The 26,800-nt window shown below is 40.6% G+C and overlaps 1 protein-coding gene across 4 annotated transcripts in view; it reads right to left on the reverse strand.

Annotated features, from left to right (window-relative positions):
- AOPEP (aminopeptidase O (putative)) overlaps positions 1-19,867 on the reverse strand; it is a 213,353-nt gene extending 193,486 nt beyond the window's left edge. The window contains exons 1-2 of one of the 4 annotated variants that reach the window (XR_012833149.1): positions 19,800-19,867; positions 12,004-12,048 (exon numbers count right to left, since the gene is read on the reverse strand). The gene's annotated coding sequence lies outside the window, so the exon portion shown is untranslated. The remainder of the gene's footprint in view (positions 1-12,003; positions 12,049-19,799) is intronic. The other 3 variants (XM_075740903.1, XM_075740904.1, XM_075740901.1) reach the window with 3 other exon arrangements.
- Positions 19,868-26,800: the final 6,933 nt, after the last annotated feature.

Here is a 26,800-nt window from a genome sequence, read left to right on the forward strand (position 1 = left end):
AGTTCCTCACAAAAGTTTAACTGTCATGCATTCCCTGTTTTGCTATGACCATTGAGTTAAAATTACGCACTTTTAGCTCACTTAAGTCCTTTCTGTCTACTTTCTAGGCTAGAAATAGAAATCAGAGGAAGAAGCAATTGTTAAGATGTGCAGTTCTCTCCCTGCCAGTTCAGTGATACTTTCATGACAGGTAGCCAAATCTGTTTTTAAGTGCGTGAACAGACACCCCCTCGTGACATTGTTTCACAGTTTCACAGCCTCATCATAGACTTCAGCGTCCAAAATCAGTTTTTGTGGAGTTCTCAAAGTCAGCACAGAGGAGAACCCAGCCTCCCCCAAAACTGGCTGTTTCTTTTGTAGGAATCCAGGGCATGCTATCAAGCTAGCATCAGTAAGTGAAAGACTCAGGCCAAGAAATCATCTATACTGTTCCCTGAACTAGCTTAACACAAAGCACACAAAACATAGCAAGTATCTCCCTTCTTTCTTCTGATGGCCTTCTACTAGTCAGAAACAACTCTTACAGGGATGTCTTTGAAGACAAGCTGCGAAAAATCTTTCTTTCACTTTTATATCAATCCTCCTGCACTTTTGCAAACATAACAGAGCACCAAGCTCACTTAAGAAGTCCCTCTCACTGAAATATCCCAGTAAATTCAGAATAATTTGAAGATTGCCTGGAAGAGACACTCATTGCATCTTTTGAACTGCTTCCAGTAGACATTTCTCTATTTTCTGTTTGGAGTTTCCCAAACTTTTTCTCTGAATTTAATCATCTTCTTGTTCGTCATAACAATGTACTACTTTGAGTGCTTTCAAACTTCACATATTTGCAGCAAAACACTTTGCATCTTGCACTGCCTCAACTAATGTCTACATCTATGTACTTTCAGAATTCAACCTTGTATTAGGATCCAAAAGCAGAATCATGAGCTCCTGCAGAGTCCCAGTGATTTCATTGTGGCTTTCCAAAGATTAATTATCTTTGCAGATATATGTACAATGTTGATCTGTGTTTTGCCAGTTTGACTTTAAAAAAAGACAACAGAGGAACGTGAAGAATTAAGTACCCTGAAATGCATTTGGGCCCTAATATCATCATGATTGCTTTCTACTTAATCTAAGGAAGTCCAGAAGACAGTATAGAAGTGGAACTAAAGCATTTAAGAAGACCTGTTAATAAAAGCTGAGGGAAAATTCATCAAACCTTTGCTTGGTGAATGAGCAACGTCTATAAATAGTACACAACCATAACAATCATGTCCTTGTTTTGACACCTGAGAATATCAGTAGAGCAACCAAAGGTTCTACATGCTGCGACATGAGTAATGCATCTCCTATGTCTGTGTATAACACTATGGATGTTATTTGGATTTTTTTCTGACTATCAAACCCCTATGACTTCTGGTAAAGAAAAGAAATAACGTGACTTGGTGGGGAAAAAAACAAACACTGAACTGGCATTCAAGAATCCCTGTTTTGCACAAATACTTAGATCTTCTTATCTGAAAAACAAGGTATAATATACCACTGATAGATTTTTATAAAATGACTACTATACTCACAATAAATATCTGTGCTATACTATTAATAAATGTTTATACCCGTTTTTCTGTTTTCCATTTAGAAGATGTGATCAATTTTTTACCTCAAAATAAAAGACAATTACACTAACTAACATTAAATTACCTCTCAGAGGTAAGAAGCACTTCTGAACACCTTAAAATAAATAGTAAAGTTGCAGTTCAATGTCTACAAAACCATATTTATTTTGTATTTAGAGGACTGTCAGATTTATTTAACATTAATTAACAGGGCAGATTAAAAGGTGACAAATAATGCCAAACAACTCAGTCCGAATTACAAAAATAAACAGAATTGAAGCATTATTAAAAAAAAATCTATAAATATAAATCCTCTTCAAAACTATTAATATCAAAACATGAAACCCATGAGATTTGAGAGACAATTGGAAACAAAGGCCAATGAAGCTAAAAAACACGCAGAGTGAACATTCATTTTATACAGTTTGAAGATTCAGATCAACACTTCTGTTTAGTGGAGATGACACATCTGATCATGTTTACAAATAGAGCAACAGACAAGAGGAACACACTTGCAGATAAGTAACAACTACTACTGCACACACTCTGAATTTTAATTCAGATGTAACACTGTTTAACACTGTTTAATTGTATCTCAAATCACCTTAACTTTAGATACTTCAGCTTTCAAAAACTGTATGTAGCCTCTCTATCTCCAAGCATAAGTAAGTAAGTTTAAATGGCTGTTTTCAGGTGTCCGGTCTTCCGAGCCTCTGAAGAATTTTTAAATGAAATATCTTAAGGAGTCTACAGAACATTACAACTGTGTGACAAAGAAGCTGATATGCTATTCTCTTCTGATGGTGTTGGGGAATTATTAGAATATCTTTGTATATTTATACTATATTTTAATAATTCCATCTTGATATTGAATTAGCAAAAAGCTCTGTCTTCTGTGCAAAGCATTCTTCTGTTACAGATGATAATTTTACTTCTCCGCTAAAGCCCCACACTGGAAGTTCCATCCTATGAAGCGAGGTTGTGTCTCAAGTAATTTGAGATAGTCCTATTTAAAGCTCTCCTAAGTGGGAAAGAAACTGAATTTACACAGTACAGTTTTAAGACAGGGTAATCATGAATGCTTTTAATTTAAATGTTAATTTTGCAACAATTTCCCCTATTTTAGCGTTTTAAAAGTAGGAGTTACATTGTGAAGGTGTAGCAAACTCCAGTAATCAACTGTGGAGTTTCTAAATATAAAGACTTCAGATAGTATAAACTTCAACAATACATGGAAAATTATATTAAAAAGAACACTGAAGAAGTCTAAGGAAATATATGATAACACGTCCTGGCTTTCAGCTGGGATAGAGTTAATTCTCACAAGAAGCTGGGAGATGACACAGCCAGGACAACAGACTCAAACTAGCCAAAGCACGATTCCATACCATATGACGTCATGCTCAGCATATACCTGGGGGGGCTGGCCAGGGAGGAGGGGTCATTGCTCAGGGATGGGATGGGCATCAGGTTCTGCACACTGAGCAAATTGCGTTGTGTATCACCCGCTTTGTATATTCTGTTATATGTGGTGGTGTTGCTATTTCTCTCTTGCTTTGCTGTCCCAGTAGACTGTCCTTATCCCAACCCATGAGTTCTACCTTTTTCTTCCCATTCTCCTCCCCATCCCACTGGGGGAGGGGTGTGTGAGCGAGCAGTTGCGTGGTCCTCAGCTGCAGGCTGGGGCTGAACCATGACAGTCCTTTTTGGCACCCAATGTGGAGCACAAAGGGTTGAGATAACAACAGATCTGACCAGAATGTGTTAAAACAAAGTTGTTATACACATTTATTATATCAGGTGAACAGTCGCTGGTCACAATGGTGCTTTGTTTGTTCACATGGTTGTGTTAGTAAATGCTTACTTGCTGTGTGTTAATTCCTGCGGCGCTGTTTATCACCTCTGGGAGAGGGATCAGGATTCTCATTTTGCTGCACTGTGTAATATTGACTTACAATATGATAACATCACTGGTCATGAGGTTATTTGTATGTGGCACTACTGTCATGTCCATACCTCAGACAACATCTCTTGGAATTAATAATTGCACCCAATCTACAGGGAAGACGAGGGGGATACTTTCTCCTGCTCTTTCACCTCCTCTTCTTCCTTCAGGCGGGTTGCAGCAGCTTTTGAGAATTTTAAATACACTTTGGATGTTAGAGCCAGCATGTTCCTATTGCTATGTCTCCTAATGTGCTTCAAGCCCTGTTCACAATTACAAAAAATTGTTTGAAGAATAACACCCAGAGATCTGCCCTGAGGCTGGACAGTCATGGGTGGCACAGCATGTAGGAGAGTATGGGCAGGGATCTAGAGAACTTCTCACCCCCAATGGTTTGGACTTCACTCCCGAACAACTACAGGACCCTGATAAAGTGGTAAAATATTTGAAAGGAAAAAATGCTGTGGCTATTCCAAGGAGACACAACTTACTGCGCTGTGCTGGGCCCTGGTCAGCACCTACCAAACACTGCTTGATGGTAGGCAGCGCTATCGGGGGGAAGAGAGAAAAAAAAAAAGACCCACAGGTACTGCAGCTACTCCAACCCCAGTGACAGGCACTGTGGCTGCTCCAACCCTGATGACAGGCAGTGCAGCTGAACCAAAAAACCCCAACCCGTGCTGGTGTCAGTCGCCCCTCTACAGAAGAAAAAATACACAAAGAAATCAGTTTGTTTAGTGAGGGATGGTGACGAACCAGGACCATAACAAGAACAGGAGGAAGAGGCTGAACCAGAGGTAATCACCCGATCCCTATCCTTGAGTGAGCTGTGAAATACACAGAAAGATTTCAGCCACCATCCAGGTGAACACATCATAACCTCGCTGCTCCAATGCTGGGATAACAGGGCGAGCAGCCTGAAATAGAGGGTAGGGAGGCCAAACAGCTGGGATCCCTGTCTAGGGAAGGGGGCATTGACAAGGTGATTGGACAAAAGACACAAGCCCTCAGCCTCTGGAGCTGACTTCTGTCAGGCAGGAGGGAAAGGTATCCCTTCAGGGAAGACAGCGTACGTCAGCCAGGCAAGTGGACCACCATGGAGCAAGGTATCCAGTACCTCGGGGAATTAGCAATGAGGGAAATGGTTTATTATGACCTGGACAATGCACAGTTACCCACAGATCCTGATGACGTACAACGCACATCACCCACGTGGCAGAAGTTTGTATAGAGCACATCATTGTTGTACTCCAACTCATTGCCAGTAATGGACTGAGAAGGCAAAGAGGCACCAACAGTGGATGAAGTGGTTGGCCAACTCCAGCAATACAAAGAAAGTCTCTCTTCCTCCTTTGTCTCAGCTGTGAAGAAATTGTCCCGAGAGGTCCAAATCAGAGGATATGTCCTACTCCCCACCTCTACAGGCCAGTACCTCAGCTGTTAGGAGTAAGCGCTCCTCTGCTCAAGAGAGAGGATATAGAGGGTACACACCATGAGGCACCCTGTGGTTTTACCTGTGTGACCACAGAGAGGACATGAGGAAGTGGGATGGAAAACCGACCTCAATCCTAGAGGCACGAATACATGAGCTGCAAGGCAAAACAGTTACAAAAGGGGATTCTTTGAGGAAAAATGCTGCTCCAGTTTCCAGTAGGCAGTTCCCCAGACCAAGTGGAAGGCCTGATTGTACTTATGATCCTCTTGAAGTGACTTCTAAGTTATTTTTGCAAGAAACGAGTAGAAAATATGATGAGCAGGATTACAGGGACCCTGCCTCCAGCCAGGTGGAGGGACAACCGGGTTCACTGGACTGTGTGGATCTGATGGCCTGGCATGTCAGATCCACAGGCGTACAAGGCTCTAGTGGACACCAGTGTACAGCGTACCCTCATGCCATTGAGCCATGACAAGGCAGAACCCATCTGTATTTCTGGTGTGACAGAGGGATCCCAACAGTTGGCTGTAATGGAGTCTGAAGTCAGTCTAACTGGGAATGACTGGAAAAAGCACGCCATTGTGACTGGCCCAGAGGCTTCACACATCCCGGGCATAGACTACTTCAGGAGATGGTATTTCAAGGACATAAAAGGGTACCGATGCGCTTTTGGTATAGCTGCCTTGGAGACAGAGGAAATTGAACAGTTGTCTACTTTTCCCAGTCTCTCAGAAGATCCTTCTGTTGTGGGCCTGCTGAGGGTCAAAGAACAACAAGTGCCAATCGCTACCACAACTGTGCACCAGTGGCAATACCACACGAACTGAAACTCCCCAATTCCCATCCAGAAGCTGATTCGTCAACTGGAGGGTCAGGGAGTGATCAGCAGAACCCACTCACCCTTTAACAGTCCCATATGGCCAGTGAGGAAGTCCAATGGAGAGTGGAGGCTGACAGCTGACTATCACGGCCTGAACAAAGTCATGCCACCCAAGAGTGCTGCTGTGCCGGACATGCTGGAACTTCAGTATGAACTGGAGTCAAAGGCAACCAAATGGTATGCCACAGTTGATATAGCTAATGCATTTTTCTCGATCCCTTCGGCAGCAGAGGGCAGGCCACAGTTTGCCTTCACTTGGAGGGGCGTCCAGTACACCTGGAATCGACTGCCCCAGGGGTGGAAACAGAGCCCCACCATTTGCCATGGGCTGATTCAGACTGCGCTGGAACAAGGTGATGCTCTAGCGCACCTGCAATACATTGATGACATCATCGTATGGGGCCACACAGCAGAAGTCTCTAAGAAAGGGAAGAAAATAGTTCAAATCCTTCTGAAAGCTGGTTTCACCATAAAACAAACTAAGGTCAAGGGACCTGCACAGGAGATCCAGTTTTTAGGAATAACATGGCAAGATGGGTGTTGCCAGATCCCAATGAACGTGATCAACAAAATAGCAGCTAAGTCTCCCCCAATTAGCAAAAAGGAAATACAAACTTTTTTAGGTATTGTGGGTTTCTGGCAAATGCATGTTCCAAATTACAGTCCGATTGTAAGCCCTGTCTATCAGGTGACCTGGAAGAAGAACGATTTCAAACGGGGCCCTGAACAATGACAAGCTTTTGAACAAATTAAACAAGAAATAGTTCATAGACATGCCCTTGGGCCAGTCGGGGCAGGGCCAGATGTAAAGAATGTGCTCTACACCACAGCCAGGGAGAACGGCCCTACCTGGGGTCTCTGGCAGAAAGCACCAGGGGAGACTCGAGGCCGACCCCTGGGGTTTGGGAGTCGGGGATACAGAGGATCCGAGGCCCGCTACACTCCAATGGAAAAAGAGACACTGGCAGCATATGAAGGGGTTCGAGCTGTTTCAGAGGTGGTTGGTACTGAAACTCAGCTCCTCCTGGCACCCCGACTGCCAGTGCTGGGCTGGGTATTCAAAGGGAGAGTCCCCCCTACACACCATGCAACTGATGCTGCGTGGAGCAAGTGGGTCAGAATGATCACACAGCGGGCTTGAATAGGAAACCCCAGTCGCCCAGGAATTCTGGAAGTGATCATGGGCTGGCCAGAAGGCAAAGATATCAGAATGTCGCCAGAGGAGGAGGTGACATGTGCCAAAGAGGCCCCTCTGTATAATAAACTGCCATGTTCACTGGTGGGTCCTGTCGCATTGTGGGAAAGCATCGGAGATGGAAGGCTGCTGTGTGGAGCCCTACACAACGAGTTACAGAAGCTACTGAAGGAGAAGGTGAATTGAGCCAGTTTATGGAAGTGAAAGCCATGCAGCTGGCTTTAGACATTGCTGAAAGAGAAAGGTGGCTGATGCTCTATCTCTATGCTGACTCATGGATGGTGGCCAATGCCCTGTGGAGGTGGTTGCAGCAATGAAAGCAGAGCAACTGGCAGCACAGAGGCAAACCCATCGGGGCTGCCGAATTATGGCAAGACATTGCTGCCCGGCTAGAGAAGCTGGTAGTTAAAGTAAGTCAAGTAGATGCCCACATACCCAAGTCAGGCCACTGAGGAACACCAAAACAACCAGCAGGTGGATCAGGCTGCTAAGATCGAAGTGGCTCAGGTAGATCTGGACTGGCAATATAAGGGTGAATTAGTTATAGCTTGCTGGGCCCATGACACCTCAGGCCATCAAGGAAGAGATGCAACATATAGATGGGCTCGTGACCGAGGGGTGGACTTGGCCATGGACAATATCTCACAGGTTATCCATGAATGTGAAACATGTGCTGTAATCAAGCAAACCAAGCGGTTAAAGCTTGTCTGGTGTGGAGGACGATGGCTGAAATATTTACTACATCACACTCCCACAAACCCGCCAAGGCCAGCGCTACGTACTTACAATGCTGGAAGCAACCACCAGATAGCTGGAAACATATCCTGTGCCCCATGCCACTGCCCAGAACACTGTCCTGGGCCTTGAAAAGCAAGTCCTGTGGTGACATGGCACCCCAGAAAGAATTGAGTCAGACGACAGGACTCATTTCTGAAACAACCTCACAGACACCTGGGCCAAAGAGCATGGCATGGAGTGGGTGTACCACATACCCTGTCATGCACCAGTCTCTGGGAAAATCGAATGATACAATGGACTGCTAAAGACTACCCTGAGAGCAATGGGTGGTGGGACCCTCCAACATTGGGATACGCATTTAGCAAAGGTCACCTGGTTAGTTAACACTAGGGGATCTGCCAACCGAGCTGGCCCTGCCCAATCAAAACTTCCACATACTGTAGAAGGGGATAAACTACCCAAAGAAATATTTTGATACCATGATGTCCTGCTCAGTATATAACTGGGGGTAGCTGGCTAAGAAGGAGGGGTTGAGGCGCAGGGGGGACAGTTGGGCATCAGGTTCTGGGTGGTGAGCAAACTGCATTGTGTATTATCCGCTTTGCATATTCTAAGTACTGTTGCTATTTTCCTCTCCCTTTGCTGTCCCAGTAAACTGCCTTATCCCAACACACAAGTTTTACCTCTGTCTTCCAATTCTCCTCCCCATCCCACTGGGGGGGGAGGGGTGAGCGAGCGGCCATGTGGTGCTCAGCTGCCAGCTGGGGCTAAGCCACAACAACATTAACTTATTTGTCCATCTTGGGATACACATCCTCAGTGTGAATTTCTGTCTAAATGATGTTAACTGAAGTTTTGACACTTCATAGTGTACCTGCTTCTAGCTAAACCAAACATATTTACCAACAGCTTCACCATTGGTTTTTCAATATCCAACTGCAAACAGATGTATACTGAAATCAGGGGAGCGGAAAAATCCTGATTTTTTTTAAAATGTCATTTCTATACTAGTTGGTCTATTGCTGGAGTCTCCAAAGAGTTACTGCTCACTAAATAACATGCCAAAAATCTACTGTTAACAGAACAGAAATTACAAATGAAATTACTTCCCTTCTCTGTTCTCTAGTGGTTCATGGTCATGCAGCAATGTTTGGTTTAGGCAGTTTTGTACCACTGTATAGTTGTACAGATTAAGAAATATCAGAAACATACTGTAAAACAAAAAGCTATTTCAAAAAATTCAGTTTTAGAGGTTAGCTTAAAACTATTGCCAGCAGCAACAGTCCATATAGAGCACATAGAAAAATAACACATTTAAGACAAATCAGAAAGAAGCTACTATTAGTGTAATTGCTTTGATCATTTATTACGAGCCCTCCCCTTGATTTTGTATCTCCACTATATACTATTCTCTGGAGGCACAAACTCTACATTCATTATTGCCATGATTTTCTTATCATTGTGATAATGAAAAAGTCTTCTAGAAATTCAAAAACCCACTAGGAATATGTGCGAGGAACTGCAGAGATAAAGCCCCTTGCTTTATCTTATTAAGAAGCAAGGCTTGTTAACAGAACCAGACATTTTCCTTTACCTGCTGAAAAGCAGAAGCCTAACTCCCTGCAACAATACAAAATTGTATAAAATAGGAAAATAAGACAAAATTAAGATAGTATTTAAGTTGAGATTTTAGAAGAAAAAAGTCCTAAAAAAATGTTTAGTTGTAACTCCATCTAGCACTATAGTCCTGTAAAGAAATGGCCCATATAATAATAGCTTTATAATGATAATGAGATGTTTCCATCCATACTAGCTTTTCAATTGCTGATACTTCTTAATACTAAAATTTCAATAAAATGTATCAGGTTAGAAATTTCAGAGAATATAAATATGCATCTCAGGTTGTGAAATTTGAAAATCAGGTATTTTTAAGGAATGATTTGATCATTTCACTAGAAGCTATCACAATGCATTTGCAAAGGAGTATGTGGTTAGCACACTTACCACCACAGCATTCTCTGCTTTATAGGCAAGCAACAAGGCATTCAAAAATATTCTTTTATATCTATGTTTAAAGAAAAATAGAGACTAAAGACAGAGCTCTGTATATGGAAACATTTAGGTGTACAAAATGATGCTAGATATTAGTTGAAGACTCCTGCTACATCACTCTCTGGGATTCCACAGTATTCATAAGGCATAGGACTCAGCTCTTGTTCACTCCTATTTGCCCAGATTAACTGTGCACATTTGTCTAGTTTGCTTCATTTAAAATATTTAGAAAGTTTACAACCTGACTCTAAATATTTGCACTGCTTGAAATACACACCCAATACTCATTAAAAGCAGTAATTTTCAAATACATGCAGGGAGCTACTTAAAATCTGCCCCATATGTGTGAATCACAATTTTGGAAGGTTACCCTTTATTCACATCAAAATGTATTTTCATCAGCTAACTTTGTCATTTCTACCACATTTGGCCTTTCTTATCCGTGTCATCCAAACTGTAGATTTATTAAAAATATTCCTAAAGTGTATCTTTTTTACTTGTTTGTTTGCTCTGGGTCTTTTTGTACCTCCACTATTGTGTACATACATTCTATATCTGATAGATTAATTACATTGTCTGGAAGAGTCCTCAGTGGAAGAATCCAGCTCTTTCAGATGACACAGAAGTATGGAAACACTCCTCTATTTTTTTAAATACCTCTGCAGAAGTGAATTGTTCAATTTCACTAGTTAGCATGATCCATTTTTTCATAATATTTAATTAAATATTCCTTCCCATAAACTTTTTTTTTCCCTTTAAGCTTCACTAAGTTAATGTTTCCTCAAGTTTTGGACAAAGAGGACCTAGTTATATTGTAGAAGCACTAAGTTGCTTCTCATCCCTTCTAACCCCCACCCCCACTCGGAGGTCACTCTTCCATCTCTCCCATCACTCAACACACCAGTGCAGATTAGGCAGATTATTAGAATAAAGTTTAAATTGTGCTCTGAGTCAAAATAGTTCATTTTGCCCGTAATAAATTAAAACCATTTACATAGCCTGGTCATTCAACAGATCCACAGAGTCCCAGGAAGACAGACAATAAATACTTGTATTGCTGAAGCTGGATGTGGTGTTTCTTTGTAAACTCTTTAAATCTCAGTGTTTGTTCTATGAAACCTACACTGATATCACTATAACCAGAAAACAATTCTCTGAGCTTTTCCCAATTTTATTTGCACACTGAATTTCTCTTTCTCTAATACTATTTGTACTTACTATTGAATTTCAACGTAATGATTTCAAGTCATTTTTAAAAGTCACTTACATACTGAGCTCCAAAGTCCTTGTAACCTCTCCAGGTTGACCCCATCCAATCACGTGACTCTTGCAAGCCTACAACACATGAAGGTGTGTATTCACAACAGAACTAAGCCAATCTTAGCCTGAGATGCCACAATAGGAAGTACGTCTTTCTTCCTCAAATTTCTGCACAGCCTTCCTTTCTGTAAAGCTACACAAATGCAGAGGACAACTCAAGGCAAGAGGCAGGAACATGCAGCTGGGGACAGAATATGATCGCCTTTTGGGAGGCAGTTCAGATCGGGATAGACTTAAACCCAGCACGAGGCCATATCCAAACTTAACAAAAGTTGAGCAAAACCCAGGACAGATTAAGTATGTTGACATAAATTTAAAATGCCCTCAGGGTTAAAAATTAAATCACTGGTGAATGCTGAAGATGATCTCGAGAGTTTTGTTTGGTGGGTTTTTAAATTATAAACTAATAGAAGAAAATTAAAAATTAAATTTAAAGGCAAATTTAAAGAAAGTTTATGTAGGACACAACAGTCCTTCCAAAGCCAAAGCAAAACTTCTGTTATTTCTTCATTATCTAATAGCTCAGTTGTTTAGTAAGAGAAATCAATCAGATTATTTTAATTACTTTAACTTTTGACAAGCCTCTACTGCATGTTTTTTTTCCACTAAATAGTCATAAGCCGATTGCCTAACAATTCACTTAGTTTAACTTAACGCCCTGGAAAGAAACTAAGTTTATAATAAGTCTATTGAAAAATTGCAATTTCTTTGACAGAATAGGCCTAGTGGAGACCCACTAACATGGGCAGAGGACTGAAGCACACAAGTGTAGGAGGAGAGGCTGATGGCACTGGCTCTGGTCAGCCTTGGGATGAGGCAGTTAGGGAAGATTACCTGCCATATTGCAGTATCGTGTACAGAAGATGCAACCAGACTCTTCTTAGAGGGGCACATAGAAAAGTCAAGCAAAAACATATTAAGCTGTCCTGCAAATACAACTACATTCCATATTATACTGCATTAAATAGCACTAACTTTTTTAAAAATACAAAAAGTAGTCATTTTTATATTCTGCAGAGCTTGTTTGTTGTTGTTGTTGAAGTGAAACACTAAATGAAAAGGCAAGTGGCAAACAAAGAATAAGAACATAATTTTAAGAATAACTATACCAAAATATACTCCCAGGAAATAGTGTTCTTTACATTTTCAACAGAAGTCTAGAATGTAGGTGAAATAACAAGAGAACATACAAAATACTACTTCGCTGCTCCAGGGTCAAATTAACCTGAAATTTGCAAGATAGATTATATGTTTAGAAGCAGTCAGACTACATCACTGTTTCTAAAGTTGCTGGTCTATTTTCCACATAGAATTTACCTTTAATATGTATTTCATTGCTATAGTATTAGGGTGATCTTCCAAGCAGTATTCAGAGTGGCTACTTAAAAATGTTAATTGTTTGTAACAATGAAGATGCCTAAACAATATTGTCTGCATTGATTGTTTTTCTGAAAGAAAACTCCTTAAAAATCTCTTTAAAGGCATCTTAAGACATCTGCAAACCATGTAACAGATTTTCAGAGGGTATACAGGTGTAGAGAGATAGTACCTATTTTTTTTAATGGAGATTGGGCCACTAAATGTGTTCTTAGGAAGGGAGGAATGGGAAAAGAGGACAGATGAACAGAAGCCCATTTGTTAAAAATTATACCTAGCACCACATTCAAGTTGTGCTTTTATTATTTTCTTCGTAAATATTAATTTATCCTAACTGAAAAGGTTTTCCGTGATTATATTCCAAAGGACTTAGTGTGCCCTCTTGTGTGTGGGTAACGTTACACCACTATGCATTAGATCAGTTGGGTACATATGCAATAAAATTCTCTCTTAATAATATACAAACAACACACACTGACTTTAAACTAATCTTCTTACAACTTCAAACTCACATCAGACCAAAATTTATAGAAAATAAGTATAATCAGTGCTAACACAATGTATTTTCCAGATAATTTTTTTAAAAGCAAATAATAGAGCTGCAAAGCAGTTGTAGTTTTTAATCCTATTTTATTTACACCTACTTTATTAACAAGAAATTTTATGGTAAAATTATGAATTTTTTGAAGGCATACAGCATTTGTAATACAGAAAACTAGTATAAGGCTACCCAGAATTTACAATAATCTAGTATAAATATTTTAAGGCATATATATGATAGTCACTCGATTAAGAGCTAGAAAGATGATTTAAATGTTTCATTTGGGCCCAAAGCCATGTTACATAAGAATTAACTTGACATGAGAGGAATAGATGCATTGTCTTCAACAGGACTGCTAGTTCTATGACATTAAAATACATGGATAAACGTTTGTGTTCCAGACAAGATGGGTATCTATTCCTCCTTTGGGCTGTGCCTGGCTTATCAAATATTGATAACCATCCTGGGAGAATGCCTCAGTTTTATCCAAGAAGAAAAGACAGGAATGAACTGTTTATTTGGTCACTTAAATAGACAGCTTTTTAATTTCAAGGAAAAAAAGTAAAAGATCAAGGCAATTAATGACTATACACCCAACCTCTGTAGCAATGAAACAGATGACCTAGGAATCACATTAAAGGAAACCAGAAATCAAATCAAGTGGGGACAAAAAAAACCAAAACAAAAAAACAACACACTTCAACACAAGAGGATAAAAATTACTGCAGAATGTAGTATCAGAGCTAAAAAGTAAATTATTTTTTTTCATTTCTTAAAAGGATCATTGTGAAAACCCATAATTGAACAGGACAAAAAGATATACATATATATATATATTTGAGGGTTGGAACTAGATGATCTGTGAGGTTCCCTCCAACCCAAACCATTCTATGGTTCTATGCTTCTATATCTTGTTACATTTATTTAAATGCTAGGCATCTATATCTTTGCTTTCAATCAGTACTGCTATTGCAACACTATTGTAAAAAAAAAAAAAAAGCCGATATTTTGGTTAAGTTTAGCATCTACACATAGACTGTCCCTCATTGGTCCAACATGACTAAATCAGCAAGATGAGACAGAGAGAAAGTATTTGTGCACTCATAGAAGCAAAAAGTTGTACTGATAGGTACAAGAGACAGGTGAGAAAAAAAAAGAAAAAAGTGTAGGTGTGCAACAATCAAACATGCTTGTAAACTCCATGCTCTCCTCTTTATTTGAACTGTGATGTCTTTTCATAAATGTGTGATAATTTGGGGTGTTTAACAGAACAGGCTGTAAATAATGATTTAATTTACCACTTGATTCCACCTGCATTTGATTAAATGCAACTTGTATCTTTTCTTCAATCGAGTCTTCCCAAAAATGTAGAAAAATCATAATATAATTATCCCACTAACATGTTTTCTACTGCTAATACTAAAATACAGCTTATCAAAATCATAAGCAATAGGAGCTGCAACGTTATGTAAATTTGCAAGTCAAGCCTAAGCATACGAAGGCAGGATTCTTCCCTACTTTTTTCCTAACTGAATACAGATTCAGATGAAGTGTAACAAACTTGACTCCCAAACAGAGTATGATCATGGAACTAATTCAGACTAGCATTTGTCATTCAACGTCTTCCTCACTTTTTCAGGGAGAAGGAGCTGGAGTATGAAAGATATAAAGAGAAACAGGGCTTTTGTTTTAAACAATAAGAATAGCCTATGCTAACAACACAGAAAGTCTTGCCTATATATTCATACCTCATGTATTGTTTGAACATTGATGTATTGTGTGTTATGTTGTTACTAAAGTTGTTTACATACCTCTAAAGTATTTTCTAGACAATTAAAAGCCATTCTGCTATACAAATGTCAAAGCACGCAGGTATCATTTGGTTTATTTTGTGGTCCAGCTTTCTAATACACTCTTATAACTGAACTTCTATTCATTCTGCATTTCTTTCACTCCTCATTAACTGGTTGAGAATAAATTGTAATCATGGTGTTCCCATAATACAAGAAATATACTACCTCAACTGCTGAAGCAATACCCTTGCTGTACACCTTGGAAGGTCCTGGTACATACCTGAGCTTTGTACATGCAAACAATACATCTTTTACTACTGCTTCCAAAATATACTGTTCTGAGTCAGTATTCCTTGGATTTGATATGACAAGTTCCTCACTACCTTATGGACATATCAAGATACTGTCATCATAGAGAAGATACTAAAGTCATTATTTCTGACATCTTTTTTGAGATACTTCTCTTACACAACATTGTCTTCTGTAATATTTTTTGTTATATTCTGTCCACAACATGAGTATGTGGTTTTCATTTTTTTGGAAGTAATGCATCTCACCTTTAGAAAAGGAGGTTCACTAGCTGGATTCTAAGCATGAAAACAAATTAGGAACTGTAATGCTACCACAAACTCTTGATGATCGTTTTACAAACACTGTTTCATGTCACAGTTCTACACACAAAGGCACAACAAATTACATTTTAAAAATAGACCTCACATTCAATGTACCTTCCTTATCAAATGTACTTTTTAAATCATAAAAATATAAGGTAAACTAATTGTTTGGTTATATGTTTTAATATTTTAGAAGATAGATGTTTGCAAAAGAACAAACAACAATAATAGCAGATGGTGGACAACATGATCACCTGTGCATAACAGAGTTGCATAAAGGGCACAGATAACGGGAAATAGGGGAGAAGTGATCCTTCACGGAATGATATTTGTATAACATTGCTTTTCCACTTAATACAGAAAGCATCGGCCTGAATTAGAATCAAACGCCTCTGAAAGAAAACCCGAGAAAAGAGCTTCCAGGCAAAATAAAAAATGGTTGCAAAGTAGACAAGATTGAACTTCCTAAAAATATCTATAGCAAAAATTGGTTCTCTGTAGTAAGAAATACATAGTAATGCACAGTTTTGGTTGTTATAGTTAAAAGTAAAATTAAATAAAGAGATGGGAGAAGGGAAGAAGTTGGAAACATAATCCCATCCTACAGGGGAAAATGGAGAATCAAAAAACCAGGCATCTGAACTACCCTGAGAATATCCCCATTACAAATAGTAAACTAAGAAAGTGAGAATAATTGCTAAACAAAGTAGTCTACTTAAACCTGTAAACAGCCTATTACAAACTAGAATGATCACTTATGATACTTGACCCTGATGCTTCATTATTCCAGGAAGCTCTTATTTTCCATTGCTAACAACTAACTGTTCCAGTCTAATTTCACTCTAAGACTAATATCAGAAAACCAGCACAGACACTACTAGGTGGAAGCAAACAAAAGACTTACGAACTGCAAAAAAAAAAAAGAATTCCCTTGAAAAACAGGGAAGATACATGGTCATTAGAGATGACTTCATAATATAGTGGCACAAGATAGAAATGTACTCTCCAGAATGCACTGAATCATCTACCATCTTTCCAAGCACATGCTTTATTTCATTGCACTCCTGCCAGATCAGCCAGTGACTGACTGTCCTATCTCACATTGTTAATACATAACATGAAAGGTAGGTGCAAAATGCAGTCATCTAAGACATGTCTTCATGGCAAAATGTAGGGCTATGCCAAACATGTTCTTTTGTAAGCATACACAAAATACCTCTTATTTCAGAGCACAACTGCAGCATGCATTTTCACACATTTCCAAAATCTCAGAAAACAAAAATGAATGGAAGAGAGGGCTGTACGAGAGAAGATCAAGAGAACTGATCTCCATCCAAACCAGGCAGTTACTACTCTCTATTTGACATCTGCCAAGCCCAGGAAAGTTCCCAACTTAAAGCTGTTCCAAAAATTTGAATATATTAACTGGCTAATGCCTTAAAAACCGTACCAATATTTTTTTATTGTGCAAAATCAGAGTTGCACGAACTTATTCACAGACAAATGCTGACACAAGCAGCAGGCATTAATCCCCAAGACGGCGGCCATTTCTATCTCAGCTTTTCTGTTTTTCAGACAGTATACAAACTCACTCCCTGAAATAATAGCCAATTAAAGCAATTCCATATAAATTTACACAAATCAAGTTTCCTAGAAAACTAAGGATGGTCAGACAAACCCTACCAATTTATGCTAGGTCTGTTTGAAGATATTTCTCCCAGCTGTCAGTTCTGCTAGAATCATCCCCTTTGAACAACAGTCAACAGAGATGGATATCTCCATGCACAGTCACTCCAGCCCATAGGCTGGCACATGCAGCCAAAGTGGTTAATTTAAGCTAATCACCTGGGCTGCAAACAAGGATCTCTGAAGCACAGACTTGTTTGTATCATGTACTTACTATATTCTACAAAAGCTGTACAAGTATTTCAGTACCACAGACTTTCCCTACATGCCACTGGCCGATATCGAGATGCTACACATATAAACAACATCAGCTTTTTATCCCTGTGTAAAAGACTGTGCAAAATAAAGCCACGTTTGGTTACTCTTCACCTTCAGTTAAGCATGATTTGCTTCATCCGTACATAAAAGCTAACTCAATTGCTTTCAACATGCAGGTGTTTGATTTATAACCTACAATGCTCTCCAGGTAGCATTTAAAGAAATTGAAGTAAGAAAGAAAAAAAAAAGTCTTTTGGATAAACACTGTCTTTAATAATTGTAAGGGGTTTATAACTAATTCCTTTTAAACTGTTTCCAAGTAAGTTTCTTCCAAATCCAGTTTCATAATTTTTTCACACAACGTAAGACACTAAGATCTTACCAAGAAGTCATCAGCATCAACAGTAATTTTACTTTCTAAATATCAAATAATACGTACACATAATTTTCAGCAATTACAAGCTTATTTTTATACCACGCACTTAATGCAAATAGCTATGCCATCTTAAGCCTTTTTAAGGCAGGAATGAGTTCTTCTATAGATGAAAGTAAGGCTTAAACAAAGAGAAACATTTGCTACTGTTAAACTACCGTAAACCAATCCATACAAAACAGCTTGCAGACTTCACTCTGCATCACAAGAAAACCAGCACACATCACAATGAGGGTTTGATGTGAAAGAATATTAAATTAGTAATATCCCTTGACAAAGCAATTGGTGCCTTTCCACAAGCCTCCTTTTAAGTCTGGAAACTATAGAAATAATGAGGATAATGGAAGACCTTTACCAACTGCAAGTTACCAGCAGTGGAAGTTGTTTCCCATGAGCTGAAATTATGAGTCAAGACAGAAAACTTCATTTCAGCTGAAGTATGAAGGGAAACACCAAAAAAAACCAAAGTGCCCTTCCACTAGCAACATACCTATTCCTAGACATATAATTAACGAAAGATTGAGACAGAAGTATAACTTACTATTAGTAAATGAGCTAGGAAGCGCATCCTGATATTCCCCATATAAACTCTCTTTAGTCCATTGATGGTTCTTTGTATTACAGTAGTGACCACATACCTAAAATAATTAAAGAGCCCAAATAAACGCAGCTAAATGTTTTACAAGTCCCTTCTCACAAATGTACAATTACTATGTTTACAGAAAACCCATTTGTGTAAGGATGGAATTTGTGATTTCTCATTTTACAAAATCATTTCAAGGTAGGCATGGTCCTGGGCAACCTGCTATACCTAACACTGCTTGAGCTGGGGCATTAGACTAAATGATCTTTAGTGGTCCCCTTCAACCACAGTGATTCTGTGGAGATGCTGAACAGCATTAAAGAGGTGAAAAATTACCTCGGGTTTTATTTCCACTCAAAGTACACAAGGAAGGGGCGTGTGGGTGTGTCTGATTTTCAGGAAGTGGAGCTTGCAAGTGAGAAGATACTCCTACATAGGAAGCATCCAAATCAAATCCATGCTGAAACAGAATGTCTGTTTTTAACTCAATGCAGCTGTCATTTATAAATACCACCTACAATGCAAAAGAACCACTTCCTTAGGGGTGGAATCAGAAAAGCAGTCTTTTCTTTCCGATATTGACGTTGGCAAGCCACCTCAGCCACTCAACTTGACCTTTGCAAAACTAAGCATTACCCTGAGTAACACGCAACTAAGCTGAAATCCTCAGATGAATTACAAAACACCACTTATTAAAATACGAGTTTCACCTATATGTTTCCAAGTGTTAAAGAAGTCAACGAGCTGAAAGGTTTGTTAATCAGCTTTGAGACGCTTGAACAGAATTACATTTAAAGTTCTTCCGGGAACTTATACTTAAAACTAGAGTCCTACAAGAAGGGCACTGATTGAAGCGGCACAAGTAGCGTGAAAAAAAGACGACAGGTACCGCTGGCTGCACTTCCTCTACTATTTTGCGTTCTGACCACTCTACCGCTTACAACTCTCCAGCTGCAGCAGCTTAGTTCGTAAGAAAAGTCAGGGACGGTAACTCTGTAAGGTGGAAAAAGCTGGAGGCATGAGAAGCCAGCGCGCCCAACGGAGCGCGGCTCAGTCCCTTTCGGGGCACCCGGCTCTCCGCCTCACGCCTCCTTCTCCCGAGGCGGGGAGCCCCGTGCGCCAGGCCGGAGGCACAGGGCTGGGAGCTGCTGCTTACAACGGCAGCCGCTACCGGCGGACGCTTCACCGCCAACGTGCCGGCTCCTGAGGGAGCCGAGGGTGCGTACGGAAGCGTGTGAGGGGAGACGGGGTGAGCGGGACAAACGGTCGCTAACGACACCCCCCCCTTTCCGGGCGCGCGAGCAGTCGCGAGCACCTCACCCGCCACAGCTGCGGCTTTACCTACCGGGCTCTCGCCGAGCCCCCGCCGCCCTCCAGCCCTGCAGCGGAGCCTTTTGATGACCTCATCCACCCGGCACCGCCACTTTCCGCCCCGCCCCGCCCCCCGGGCCCCGCAGGCTCCGCCCACACCCGTCAGGCGACGGCGGCCGCGCGCAGGCTCCTCCCCGCCGCGCCGGGACCCGCGGCCCGATGGTCCCGGTGTCTCGTCCAGCGGGTGGGCTGGCGGCTCTCCTCAGTGCAGACCCCGGGGCACCCTCTTACGGTGCGCGGTACGGCTAACTGAGGATAAACGGGGCTTTGATCAACGAGCCTGGCCTCGTCATACAACCTAACGGTTGAATTTCCCACTCCCAGGGAGAGAGGGATGAGGGAAAAGAGCAGGAACTGGCCTTCTGAGGTCACTGGTGGTAGTTTCCAGCATCGGAATTGCTTGGCTGCTTGCACCAGCCTTTGCAGGCACGCTAAGGTCTCAGGGCGGAGAAACACGGGGTTTTTTACCCGCTACTGCGGGGCCCTGGTGTTGGTATGCAAGACAGCCAAAATCCCACTGACCTCAGCTTAGGATATAAGTAAAAGCATTTATTTTTACATCACGGATGTAATGAGATATTTCATTCTGCAGCAGTTCATCACTGATGGGCGGCTGGCTTAGCCTCCCTGTTTCTGCGTCTGAGCGCTGGCTGGGTGCTGGAGCTGTGGGCTGGCTCCCAGGCAAGCCGAGGGTGCTTCTCGCTGGCAAATTGTTGTGTTACTTCTGTCAGCAAAAGGGATGGCCGCTAAAAATATCCAACGGTTGCTAGCGCTGAATCAACTCTGCAGCTGTCTAGGAATGGCAGGCAGGCCAGTGGCTTTTAAAATCGGGACCATGAAAGGTCTTTGGAATACCTAGTTTAGCTTTGCAGCATTCAGTTTTGTGAGTCTTGCTACTTACTAAATTGTGGGTCCACAGGTGCCCAGGCTCCTTTACAAGGCTAGCATAAGGAGGGGGGGAGGAGGGAATGGAAGTGCCTCCGCAGCTTGTCTGGTATCAGAAGAATAATTGAATATTCGTTAGAATAGGGATTCAAACCTGGCTTTCCAATGTGAGTATATTAACCACAGCTTGGCGAGGTCACTTTCTCCTCAGCTCCATGAACATTTAATTATTTATGCAAAGTGGAAAACACTGAGAGAGGAAATTGGGAGAGTCTCTCCCAGAACTCCCAATTGCATTTTCTAGGGCATTTTCAAGGGAGGTGGGAAATTTGGACTCAGGTCATTGCTAACCAAGGAAATCTGCAAGCAAAGCTCCCTTCCCCCAAGCAGGTGCTATTACCCTTGGAATACAGGGAAAGAAACACAGAGATGATCTATTGTCCAGACCTGTCCACACTGGACAGGTTGTGCTAGGCAGGGAATTTGGGAATGTAGTTTGAGAATCCTTCTGAGGGGAAGGATTTGGTTTAGTTTTGTGAATGCCTGCTAGCAGAAAATGTAGGCATATCTACACAAAGCCAGGCAGCAATGAATTTTGGGCCCTGAAAGCAATGTATCAGCTTTATATTGCTTCAGTGCCAGGGTGAAGCACTTTAGTCTCTATCTCGCAGTCAGCTGTAAATTGCTGGTTCCAGACCTAGCATGTGTGTTTCATGGTTAAGGACCTCTGCATCAGTTGCAGTCTAAACCTACTCAAAGATGTCTTAAAGACTGCCTTGCAGAAATTTAGGTAGCTGGGAGCTCATATCACGATTGAACAGAAATCCTAAGGTTTTGAAGGCTCACAAACGTTGGACTCAGGAGCCTATATGTCGTTTGGATACCTACTTGCCATTGTGAAATGCAAAATTACTCGGAGCAGGTCTGACTGAGGTGGTTTTTAAAGTATCAAAAACTACTAGAAATCTCAGTCTTTCCAAAATAAATTGGAGCGTACTAGCGCTGGTCAGAAGATAATAGAAAATATCTCTGACCCAGCCAGATGCAGTACAGAGTCCTCTCTTTCAGGATTACAGCCACACTGCTCATACTTAGGAAGGACTTTCTGGCTAGGGCTATCTGCAGTAATCAAGGAAAGGCTGAGTCCAAAATCAGTGTACCACTTTGGATAGGCTTAAGTATGTGTACTGAATCTGGATGAAATTGGATTCATTTGAGAAGATCCGATACATATATGAAGGAGAGTGAATAACCATGAAAATAGACATTACTTCGCAAATACTGGAAAAGCAATGCATTTTTTTCTGATCAGGAATGCTGTAGCTTAAGCAAAAGCTGCACTACAGCAGCCTTAGTGGGGGGTTTTTTGTTTGTTTTCAGTGCACAGTGTGGGTCAAGTTTCCTATTTATGCAATAGTGACACACGCAGCTCTTGAAATCAGCTGGACTTTGTTAAAGATCAGTGGATCGTCAGCATTGTTGACTGTTCTTGCTTTTACTTGCATACCTGGCAGCCTTTTCCAGTGACTGAGAGAATGCATTGTTCTAGCCTAAAAAACCTGAACCAGAACCGCGTCATGAGCTTAAATCAACCTCTCTTCTTGCTCTGTATGTACCTCAAACATATTTATTTCTTGAAAGAAGAGCTATTCTCTGACAAATAGCATTTCCTGTTGGTATCCAAATGCATAGAGTTTGACACATCACCATCCTCCTTCCCATTTACAATAAAACAATCTGGATTGCTGTTGTCAGGTGAACAGTGGATAGCCTGATGTACATGAATATTGGAGACTTGCTTTATTTGGCTTTAAACCTGAGTGAAGTAGTTACCTGCTTGTGATTCCAGTAGTGAAGTTTATTTGCTATTAAAAATGAAAAGTTTAGTGGAAAAATATTACTGTAACTTTCACAAAAAAATTTAAAGATTACATAAAGGGTTTGGGTTTTTTTATAACAACTTATTTGGGCAATATTTCAGTAGCATTAGTATTTTACACCTTTAATAATCAGGCTTAAGACAAGTTCTAGAAGTCAAAAATACTGAAAGTAACTGCTAAATACTTTTAACAAAATTTGTCACTAGTACCACATCAACTTTATTTTGGTGCCAAACATGACAGCAGTGGCAATTGTTTGGAGCAATTGCTCTATAGAAGCTTGCTTGAAACATGGAGAAGAGTGCAAAATTCAGTCTAACTAGTTTAGTCTAGATTGCCTACAATTCACAAACTATAATTATAAATCACCTTTCAATTGATCACAAGATGCTGACCACAAAGAAATAAAACGCATGAAGATTGCATTCTGGAGTGACTAGTATTGCCATTAACTAATATAGTTAATACACTAATTACTATGCCAGTTATCTTGTAACTTATATCTGGTAACTAGTATTTTCTCTATCCCGCTGAGTCTAAGTAGATTAAAACTTGTGCTTAGATTCTGTTTTTCAATTACACTGCGAGGCTGCACTGTTCAAGAACAGTATAAGTGAGCCCATGTTAAAAAATTACCTCTTCTTTAGATCGACAAAAAGCAACATTACATGTGAGTATGGTACTTTGTTGGCACGGCAAATTAAACTGTTAAATATTAGTTGAAGATTACATTTGACAATTGAAGTCGAAGATGCATTTGATTGAGGTCGTGCACAGTTTTGGGCATAGTTTGAAACTGGATGTTGGCTCCTTTCAAAGTCCTTTGAACATATGGCTTGCCTTGCACTGTTAATTATTATGTCTGTGATAATAATGCCTCAAAACCAGTTGAGCTAAAAGCTGTACCAACACAGAGAAAGACGATCTCCTACACACCTCCACTCTACTAGCAGTAGTATGTAAGTAATAACTGTTATAAATGTTTATAAATTATATAAAAGGAGACAGAAGTGAGGGTAAGTAAGAAAGCACAGTGGAGGAAGTGGTATAAAAGCAAGTATGCATGAAACTGAACTTAAAAGCCTGAGAAGCTGGCATACCTCAGTCTTTATTTATTTTGATGGATTTCATAGGTGCTCTGACCAGCAAGTTCTTGCTTGCTGGTTTTTTTCCCAATGCCACACATTGTTCAGGAAAAAGAGTTAACAGAAGTACCATCTGGTATGCTGCTTGACACTAAAACTGGATGTTTTTCCACCACAGTTGAGAGTGATGGTGTGGCCCTGCTGTGGCTACACTTTATCCTCTTCCAAGGAAGTCCTTTCTGCTTTAGTTGCTTCTGCAGCTGACAGCTGGAGCCACTGTCCTACTTTGTCAGTATTTTGATTAATATAAAGGGATACTCATCTGCAAGCAGTTTCTGAAATCTTAAAAATCAATGTGTTAAGTAAATCAATATGTGCAAGCCTGCAAAGCAAATTGGCTGTGGGGACATCCCTGAACCTCCAGGAGAAGTAGGAAAAAAAATTATACCTTCCCTGGTAATCTTTCCTTGGTTGCACATTTTAAAATAGTACCAAGGAATATTAAAAGACACCAAAGAAGATAAAAATGGTCCTCAGATGCTGTGTTTTATCTTAACTAGATTCATATAGCATTTCCACTTTAGGGTTTCCAAAGAGTTCTCTCACATGAAGTTACCTTTTGGAAGCAAATATAAAGATAAAAATGGACACCTGATCTCAGGATCAAATTTTATGTGGATTCAGTGGCTATTGCTACCAGTTCATCACTTGTAAGAATTAGTCATTGAAGTAATTGCTAAACATGAATGTTCCTCTGTGGCTTTACTCTATCATCAAGAGTGCTGTGATCTAATTTACCCTGTATTTTTATAAAAGGATTATTTCTTTTATCCAGTCTATTATTTCAGCTGCAGTGACTCTTAGCATCTACTGCAGAAAAATACCCCCTCCAAATGAACACCAACAGTTAATTTGGCCTCATGCTTTGATACCAATTTGGCCTGATAAAATCCTAATACAGTCATTCAAATATAGAATAAAGAGACTGAAAACTCTTGCTTTCTGGAAACCTTTCTCAACTGACAGAGGAAAAATATTTGTTGTCCCTGAGAGTGTGCGTTTAATTATGTTTAGTGGAGAGATCGGGTTATTGTGAACCCTTCCAGCTAGTACACCAGAGGGAAGTTAAATGGAGTGAATCATCATAAAAAGTCCTATTCACTCTCTGATCTCCAAATGTAATGTAAACAAAGAATGTAAGTAAACATATGCATAATTTAATATTTTCCTGCAGGCCTATGTCTGTTAATATTATGAAGTGGTTTGCCACTAGCACACTGAAAGAAAAGGTTCAAGAACACAAGAAATACTGTGGGATAGGACTAAATATATGCAAATTAAGCTCTAGAGAATATTTTATAATCTGATAGGCAGGCTGAAAAGCTTCTGACCCATAACCAGAGGAGAATGGCTGCAGGAAATGGCCTGTGATGCTGTAACTTCCCCAGCTCCATGTATGTCAGAAAGAAATACAATTGCAGTCCTGAAGTATAGAGGTTCCTCAGTGCCAAAATGAGTTTCACTTATTACCTGCAGACCTCTCGAGCATGCAATATGTATTCTCCTTTTCAAAGCAAGAAGATAAAGAAAGCTGGCAAAGTCCATTTTTCAGAGCCAGCTGTCAGCCCCTTGGGCCACCTGGGCACAGAGAGTGTCTGAGATGCAGCTGCTGCCCCTTCAGCACTGCTGGCAGCCTTCATCCTTCTGCCAGCTGTGCCCCTGCACGTCACCAGCTGCGTCTGTCACATCCACAGGAAATCTTTTGCTGCAGCCTGTGCTATTTTTCCAGACAACACCAAAAATAAATATGATGGAGGTCTCACATCTGCAGTTGCGTGAGGTTCAGCTCCCTGCATCTTTTGACTCAAAATCTATGAGACACCTTATGCAGGGATGGTGAGGACACAAGCAGGAGAGCCTGCCGGAAAGTTTTATGTGAAACCTTTTCTCTCTTTTAGGCTAGTAAGCACTTAGTAAGCACAGTATTTAAGTGACGTACACACCTGTCTAACAAGGCACTAATTGAAACTAAATGTTAAGTAACTTAGCATGAAAGTGTGCCGAAGTCATCTACCCTGTTCTTAACTGCCCTCCAGTCACTGAATCTGGGAACCGAGAACTCAGAACTGGACTGAAAATACCATAAAAGGTAAATTGATTTCAAAATCAAGGTAATGGCATTCAGAATTAATTTTTTTAAAAAAATAAAACAACCAACCAAACATAATTCTCTGTCTCAGCTTTCTTCAGCACATTCATGACATTTCCCACACTTGGGAACTGAGCTGTGAGCTAGTCAAGCTATTCACTCTCACTAGTCAAGCTACTTCATGTTTTGGAAGGGAAGAGAGTAGATGTAGTGAAGATAGAATTTCTACTTCAAAACATTTTAGAGGTGTTGAGATATCGGGATGATGGGTGACATATAAAAACCACTGTGACAGCCTTAATGAGGGAAATATATGTATATTTTTTACCAAAATAAAGCTGTTCCCTTTTTGAACTCAAAGTGGGATGTTGAATCAACTGTTTGTAAAAATCCTTTCATTAGCGCTTGGAGGACTGTGTTTCGAGACGCTGACAGAGCGTGTGCTGGATCACCATCACACCCTATGCCTGTTCTGGGCAATCAGTCCATCACATCAGCACCAGTGGGGGCAGTGGAATCCCCAAAGCACCCAGAATAAGGAGCAAAATTCAGCATTGCTTTCACAGGACTTGAGACAACTTTTGTCCTACTTTAACACGTTTCTAGTAAATTACAGACTCAATGCAAGGAGTGTTAATCAACATTTAACCTGAATCTTCTGCATGACACAGGCCAAAGAATTTGGACTAGAGAGTTGTGCAGAGAGGAATCTAACAAAGTTCAACAAGGGCAAGTGTGGGGTCCTGCACCTCGGGAGGAATAACCCCAAGCACCAGTACAGGTTGGGGGTTGGCCTGCTGGGAAGCACCTCTGCAGAGAAGGACCTGGGAGTCCTGCTGGACAACAAGCTCTCCATGAGCCAGCAGTGTGTCCTTGTGGCCAAGAAGGCCAATGGTATCCTGGGGTGCATTAAGAAGAGCATGGCCAGCAGGTCGAGGGAGGTTCTCCTCCCCCTCTACTCTGCCCTGGTGAGGCC

This window comes from Balearica regulorum, chromosome Z, assembly GCF_011004875.1.
Source record: "Balearica regulorum gibbericeps isolate bBalReg1 chromosome Z, bBalReg1.pri, whole genome shotgun sequence".
NCBI lineage: Eukaryota > Metazoa > Chordata > Aves > Gruiformes > Gruidae > Balearica > Balearica regulorum.